This window comes from Centrocercus urophasianus, unplaced genomic scaffold (genome assembly GCF_019232065.1).
Source record: "Centrocercus urophasianus isolate 14NV4802_14NV808 unplaced genomic scaffold, USGS_Curo_1.0 seq_9, whole genome shotgun sequence".
In the NCBI taxonomy this organism is placed as follows: domain Eukaryota; kingdom Metazoa; phylum Chordata; class Aves; order Galliformes; family Phasianidae; genus Centrocercus; species Centrocercus urophasianus.
The window spans coordinates 25,955,028-25,963,173 of NW_024885532.1; positions in this window are offsets into that span (position 1 = coordinate 25,955,028).

An 8,146-nucleotide genomic window follows, 5' to 3' on the forward strand; every position below is an offset into this window, starting at 1 on the left:
AGGTGGGCCCTTGTGAACCTAATGACAGAAAGCAGTAATGTGAGAAGTTAGACCACTAGTAACTTAAGAAGCAGTAGTACAATTTCTCTGCCCTAATGAGGTATTCGCCCTGGACTGTAGCAGTTAATGTCTTCCTTCTAAGCTTGAAAAGACAATAATTCAAATCCCAAGATCAAGGTTGTCCTGTAGTTTCACAAACATGCTCTTCTTGTTAGAGATGACTGTGTTTGGGGTGGAGTGACTGGAACTGCATAGATACAATGGGAAAGTTTGGTGTTATTTTTTAAAACAAGAAAACACACATTTGTACAACCAGCACAGAGACTTGAGATAGCACTGGTGAGATTTAAAGTAATGTCTGTCTTTATCAACATTAATATATTACATAATAATTCAAGAATAAGTGTACCATCTTTATTCCATTCCAAATTTAAACACTGTGATTTTTTGCCCTTTTCCATTTCCTAAATCAATATACACATATATGAATACACATGCACGGTTCGAGTTGCAAACAACTGCCAACACTTGTTTTCAAATCACACTTAAAGGAAAAAGGTCTTGACTAAATTCTGGTCTAGTTATATTGGTGCAACCCCAAAGCAGTTCCCTACTAATTGTTACTGAATACAATGTTACAGTGACCAAGATTGGGTCCAATAACAAGTCCGCTGATCTCTTAGAATACTTTTGTGCTGAATTTTCATTCATTAAAAAAAAAAAAAAAAAAAAAAAAGAGCTGGCACCCTTTCAGAATGTGTGTGCAGATCTACTTTACTGCCACACTATATTTGTGAGAATAAACAGGTGCAGAAAGCTGAAATGCAAAGAAGGCCTGCTCATTTAATGTAGTATTCAAAAAAAGAAAGCATGCTCATTGAAATATTGATGAGCATTTCTAAATAATTTACCTGTTGAGATTCAGGAGGATGAATTGAGTCCTTTATGTTTCAAGAACCTGCTTGTTATAAAATGAGTGCAAATCTATTATTAATTAATTTAAATTGAATCCTTTCTGGTTTTGGTGGTGGATCATAGATTTATTCTCCTTAATTGAAACTGACAACTCAGTAGCTCCAACATAAAAGAAGTTTACTGTTCACCAAGTCTACATAAGTTTTAGTTATCAAAGTCCGCCCTCTGTTGATACAGTGTAATCTTAACATCTTAACTGTAGCCAAGTCTGATTTTTGTTATCACTGCATTTGCACCACTAAGTTTTGTGCTTAGTTGTAAAATCGATTCTAGAGATGTTTTTAAAATAAATAAAATCATTTTGATGAGTACATACTAGGAAATGGGACTAAATTTGGCATCTAAATGTCCATTTTTAACTGCTTTCCACATCAATAGGATCAGTGTTTTGTAACCTATAAATTTAAAAAGATTTACTATCTCTCACCAGTGTATGTTAACTCTCTTGCCAAGGAAATTGGGGAAGTGAGGAGAGAGCATAGAAACAGAAAATGAGACTGATGGGAGCATTTGGATGTTTGCATATAGTATAAGTAATTTTGCTGCAATTCAACGCTGAAAGCTCACACCTCATCCTAGAGTCTTATTCCCAGCCTCAGAGAAATCCCATGAACTTATATTTGCTTGCTTTGTTATGAAAGTTTGGTATATTGAGCTTACTGTGCGTACTGTGATACGAATAACATTTTCATCACCTACAGTTTGAAAGATGATTTGATACACAAAGACAAAAAGTAATCAGTTTTGTTTTGTTTTGTTATAGCAAAGTAAAAATTTGAAAATATTACGTCAGCCAGATGAGGAAATATCTCAGTGTCCTGTTATGGCTGTACTTAACCACCCACATTTCAGTTGCTTCCATGCTCACTTTTGTTCTCTTATTTTGATAATAAATTATGATGCAAATGGCTACTTTTTTTGGATCTAGCCTTCTTTCTGGGTATATGCAGCCATAACATTCAGTCTTGTTTTTTTTCTGCAACATATTTCAAGGGGCAGATAGTTGTCTTCAGAATCTTCTCTCTTCTTCCTGACATTTCTTCCTTGCCATTACTCTTTGTAAACATGACACTGCTGGTCATTACATCTTCAGGTATGTACCAGCCTATAAAAACCTCAAAACCCACTAAAAAATCACCTTCTGTGTTTCTGACGCTCTTTGTGGACATTTGGCTTGGTACCTGATGATATTTCTCCACTGCCTCAGTAACTCAGTAATTGTTTTCACCTGCCTAGTGCTGGCATTCTGCCCACCTTCCGTGTCTTCCGCAGTATTTTTCTTTAGCCTTGGCTCTTTGAAAATCTACTTTTCAAGCCAACCTTCTTCAGCCTCTTTCCCATGATAGATCTCCTCAGAAGTAGCATGTTTTCTTTCACATTATTTCCTCTCTGCCTTTTGATCACTCTTACTCTTTCTTTCAAAGCCAAAATACAACTTATTGATCTCCTGTTAAAAGTACTAAAAGACTTGTAATTTGCTAGAGTAAGTAAATAGTTCCATGGAGCTCGCTACCTATGGTTTATTTCTTATGTTTGGACACTTTCCAGTTTTTTTTTTTACTATGTTATTTACTTTTAAATGTGCATCCATATGCATACATTTGATGTGTAATGAAGGCAACAGCAAAGATACGATAAGCAACATTGCTGTTTTCAAAAAAAGTATTTAGAGACCTAGACTTTTTGAGTCCTTTCTCAGATGTCCAGTGGATGAAATTGGTGAAAAGTTGGAAATGTTCTTATCAGGAATTGACCAATGCCAAGTTCATTTTAGTGCGTACTCTGGAATAGATTCATGTTGACCTGGCTATGCATTATGCTATATATATATGCCACTAATAATTATGACTGAGATCTGTTTGTCAACAAGACATTACCTGTAAGGCATATTTTGCTCTCAGGTAAATACCTAATACCTGGTGAAGGTCAACGTAATCTAATCTTTTATGTTCATACATACATCTGGAGTGCCTTTTTTTTTTTTTTCCTTTCCAAATTTCATATTTTCTTCCAAACAGATACTGTGTCTCTGCAGTTTTTCTGGCTGAATTTAGATTGTCATATTTAAATTATAGGTCACTGAAATTGCAATACACTCAATTGCTCATAGATTTTCTCAATAAAACAGATCAGGAAACAGTCTTGATATCACATTCTCTGAAAAAAAGAAAAGAAAAAGAATGGAAGCTTCTTTGGGAGGTTGGAACCTCCTTTGGGAGGTTGTGGAGTCTCCTTCTCTGGAGATGTTCAAGACCTGCCTGGATGCCTCCCTGTGTGACCTGCTGTAGGGAACCTGCTTTGGCAGGGGGGTTGGACTCGATGATCTCTGGAGGTCCCTTCCAACCCCTACAATTCTGTGATTCTGTGATTCTGTGATTCTTAGTGGATATGAAATCATATCCAGGCTAAGTAATTTAACACCTCTTGTCCTGCAAACACATATTGTCTTGTAAGGATGCATGAAGCATTGTGATTTAGGTGTAAAAATGAAAATCAAAAGAAAAGTCTTAATGAAAGAAAATGCTGCTATTGCAGAAACCTTCTGATGTCTTATTTCTACAATTTTTAATCAGCAAAGCCTCACTGCTATAGAGACTTCTTTTGTTCAAGGAGTTTTTGTTTGTTTGTTTCATCTATAAACATGTTATATATTATAAATTATTGCAACTGAGATGTATTTATCTTTCTCCTTTTACTTTCAGAAAGGAGGACTATTGGCTTCACAGTACAGCCTTTTTGCACTGCGTCTTTTGTGTATTTTGTCATGTGCAATAGGGGCATCTTGTTGTTGTAGCATACTGAAAATATCATAACTGAAAGAGCTGTGATTACTCTGTTGGCGCCAGAGTCAAGGTTATTTATCTGATGTAACAATGTTCACAATTGAATAGAAAGTGTGAGAGAATTAAGTGCTAGTTTTCATGGCAGAACTAAGTATGAGTCTGCATTTGATGGACAGTATGCTTAAAATCATTTCATTCTGGCGCAGAACTGAAATGTGATTGAGGTGAAATTTTCTGAGAAGTCCATTGACTACAGTTTAGTATCTTTGACTGACAGTGGAGGTGTTTTGACTGTTATGACTTAAGATTTACCATCTTAAATAATCAAAAGATGTCTAGTACACATTATTAATATCTTCTAATAATCTCAATAGAAAATTACTGGAAAAAATAGAAAAGACTTTGACTGCATAAACCTGTCTTATCCCTTGACCTCTCATATAAACAGTAAACTGAGAACACTTGCCCAGACTTAACTTTCTTATGATAGGTCTATGAATCAGCTTGAGAGTCAGCTTGGAGACCTGTCCCTACAGAATGAAGCTATGTATCCTGAGAAGTCATTCAGGGTGGTCTTCTTCCAGCATGAGTTATAGCAGTTAATGATTTTCTGCAAATATTTCATGTTTAGCTGAATGATCAGTGATGGGCAGAGATTGTACCACAGTAAGGACGCACGTGGTCTTAAAGTAGTTTGTTCAGAGAGCCCATCTATTTTCTCTAGAGGAGCAATCTCAGCTGTTGAGAAACTGTAACATCAGGGCATGTTCTTCTCAATACAATTGCTACAATGCCCAGATGTATGTTATTATCTTTTTTATGTGTTTTGGATAGCTGTTGGTGTCATGGAAGGAAGTAGTTTGCCTTTAAGTTGAATTCTTGGTAATAGTGCTGTTATTCTGCATATTCTGCAGCTGACAGTTATTTTTAGTAAAAATATTTATAATTATTTGAATTTATCTGAGACAAGATTTTGATTTTTGTGTATTAACAGAATTATTTTATGTCAACTCTTTTTTTTTTTTTTTTTTTTTTTTTTTTTTAAAAAATATTTTTTTTTAAAAAATTTTTTTTTTTTTTTTTTTTTTTTTTTTTTTTTACACAAACTAGTAATATAAACTTGACATACTATGTATCTTATACTGTATACAGCCACGTTCCACAAAGATTGTTGAACTAAGTTCAGAACTTCAGTCAAACAAGCTGTCAGGTATCCCAAATTGAATGCCTTTAATGTTTCACCGCATTGTGGTACGTGTCATAAAATGAAACAAATTCTTTTGAAGGATGATCATACTGTCTCTGTGTTGACCTTGGATAACTATTAAAACTGCATATCAAAGACTGAAGAAACTGTTGTGTAAGCACTTACAATGCCCTTCAGTGTAATCTTCTCTCTCCTGCTTTATGAGAGAAATTTTACCTAATCTTTGTAGCTTCAGTTGTCATAACAAAACCATCCCACACAGGCAGTTTCTTCGTATTGTAATTCAAACAGCATGGCTGCCAAGTACACACACGTTTTTCTGTGACTATAAACTACTGGCCTTTGTGTTAGCCAAGGCTTGAAAGTGAACGAGAGCTAAGTCTTAACACTGTAAAAAGGACAAGAACTAGCATATCCCTCCCCTCCCCTGATTTCATACCCTCGTAGTGATGTCAACTACTTACTAAGTTTCCTGCATTCGTAGAGGCTCCCCTAAATCAGTCAATGTTAATTTTATTCAGATTACTAGGGTTTAAATTATTGATAGCCTGGAATGGCATTTGCCACACTTAATTTTGTAAGTCTAGGAGTTAAGCACTGAGTCCAAGTTACCTGGACATGGTCCTGAGAAACCTGCTCTGGTTGTCCTTTGACCCCTTGTCTGCATGAAAAGGGTGTTGGACCAGATGGCTTCCAGAGGTCTCTTCCAGCCTCAACTATTCTGCAGTTCTGGGATGAATTCAGAGAGGTCTTAACATTTTGGATCTAATCCTAAGACTTCCATTCAAACAAAGTCTATATTGTGTTCAAGGAGTTTTGCCAAGATAAGAGCGCAGGCAGCTTAAAATATTACAGATGAGATTTTGTTAATGTGTAGGTGTCTGTTTCACTTGTGTACTTATTACAATTAGGCATTTATAGTGTTCCAAGTTGAGCTCCAGTCACTTCTGTAAATTTGTTTCAAACCATTTCTCCAGGCCTGTAGTCACATCCAAACGAGACAGTTAATATCAGCACACACTGACGAATAGAAACTATTCTAGAGCATCAAGTGTAATTGGATCAAACTGTTTTTCTCTTATCAATAATGCAGGAGGTATTTATCACTCAAAAACCCAACAATTGACAAGTAATAATTCATATTTCTTGTTATAGCTCATTTTAGAGGGAAGATTTTTGGAGACATGAGCGTCTCTGAGAGTGGGCGCACCATGTATTCACCACACAGTTTGGACATAGCAATTGGCCAGCTTTAAACAGAACCCCAAACTTGGGCAGATCAATTTCAGATTTCCCATCAAAACATCTATGAGTAAAGGCCTAGAGGCAGAATATGACTACCAAAGCTGAAAGACCCTTTGAGCCATCCCTTTATTTAATCTAAGTTTTGGAACAAACTGGCTTTATGGCATTTCAATAAGGAGAGGTTTTTGTTTTTTTTCAAATATATATTCAATAACTATGCATGCGGTGTTATGCATCATTAAATATCTAACTAGCAGCTTGAAAACATTGCCCACCACTGTGATGTCCCTTGTTCTGTGGCTTGGAAAGTCAGATTCATGCCTGCCAGATTCATGCCAAATTAAAGTTGAATAGAACTGGCCAAAAGGAAATCAGAGAGAGAGAGCAAATAGTATTTTTGGTGAATGCCTATTTCTGGATCTACTTAATGAAAGAATGTGCAAGGTATACAGTTACCTTCCCCACTTTTAAAAGAAAGAAACTTCTTTTCTTTAAGGAGCAAGTAAGCTATTTGCTATTAACAGCTCAATTAGCAAACATGCATTTACCAGATATTGAGGGAGGGGGCAGAGGCCACCAGTATCTGACCCACCATAAAGATTACTCCTGCTATAGCATGTAAATCTGTTGTTAAGCTGGTAAATCAAGCCCAGGGACAATACAACAGCCTCTAGAGATATCTTGTCAATTTCCTTTGATAGCTAAATAAGTATTTTCAGTCAGATAACATTAGTATTTGCATTTTTTATTGTATTTCCAATAGCATGTTTAGAGAAGTTAAACTGGCAGCATTATTTGAAAGACTCAGCTCAAAGGTGAGGTATGCATGGTTGATACAAATGAACAAATCATCGTGCCCAGAGAGTTTTGCCACCAGGCTTTCTGCGCTTACTTCACACAATGCTCGGACCCTTAGAAAGAGTGGCTGCTTGAAATATCCCGTGATTAGCCTGTATCCAAAGAATCAACTTAGTATCTCTGTATCATTTGCAGACATGGCATTTTTTCCTGTTACTGTTAAAATCCTCTTTTTTTTTTTTTTTTTTTTTTTTTTTTTTTTTTTGTCTGTTTAGATCCCATTAAGGATTAAATGGCAAACAGGTCCTACATATGCACAGGAGAGTTCTCCTCTCTCACATTAACTTTGTGTTGAAATGAAGTCTAAAAAACTGTAAAAAAACCCCAAAGTTTTTCATGAACACAGTAAGGCACACTACATCTTAGATGAACCTGCAAACACCTTCAGTAGGGGAAGATGCAATAAAACCAATGATCCAGACATCATTTCACTATTACTGAACAAAGCCTTAGGAAGAGCCTGGATATATAAATATATCAATTCAGAAAATAACGTTTTTGATTTAATTTAACATCATGGTTGCAATACAATCAAAATGAAGACACAGTAACTCAATTACTGCAAAGTTGTACAGCTAGATCAATTAACCAATTAATTATGGACCAATTAACTCCATAGATTAGTAACAGGTGAATTTGAAGATCCTTTCTAAGTGCATGCAAAATCTCATTATTTCACTCCGAATAAATACACACTTTAGTATCGGTGCTGTAGAAAAGTAAAGACTGAATATTTTGTAACATTCTGTAAACTTTAGCAATCCTTTATTAAAATGCTTCGATTCATGTGTAATGTTGACATAACAAAATATGTCAGCTTTGGAAAGGACAGTTTTTGAAAGTTTTACTGGCAGCACTTCATTCCTGGTAGCGTATTCACTCGATCAAGTCAGCATTCCCTAAGTCTAGGTAACCTTCAGCCAGATATGATTCTTCAAAACAAACAAAAAAAGAGTATGTGATTTTAACCTGTTTACATGAGCACAAGGGTGACAAAGCTTCCATTTGAAAAAGGGGAAAGATTTTAATGTATATGGTCAAATTAACATACTGTGACATCAATGGTATGTGAACTTGT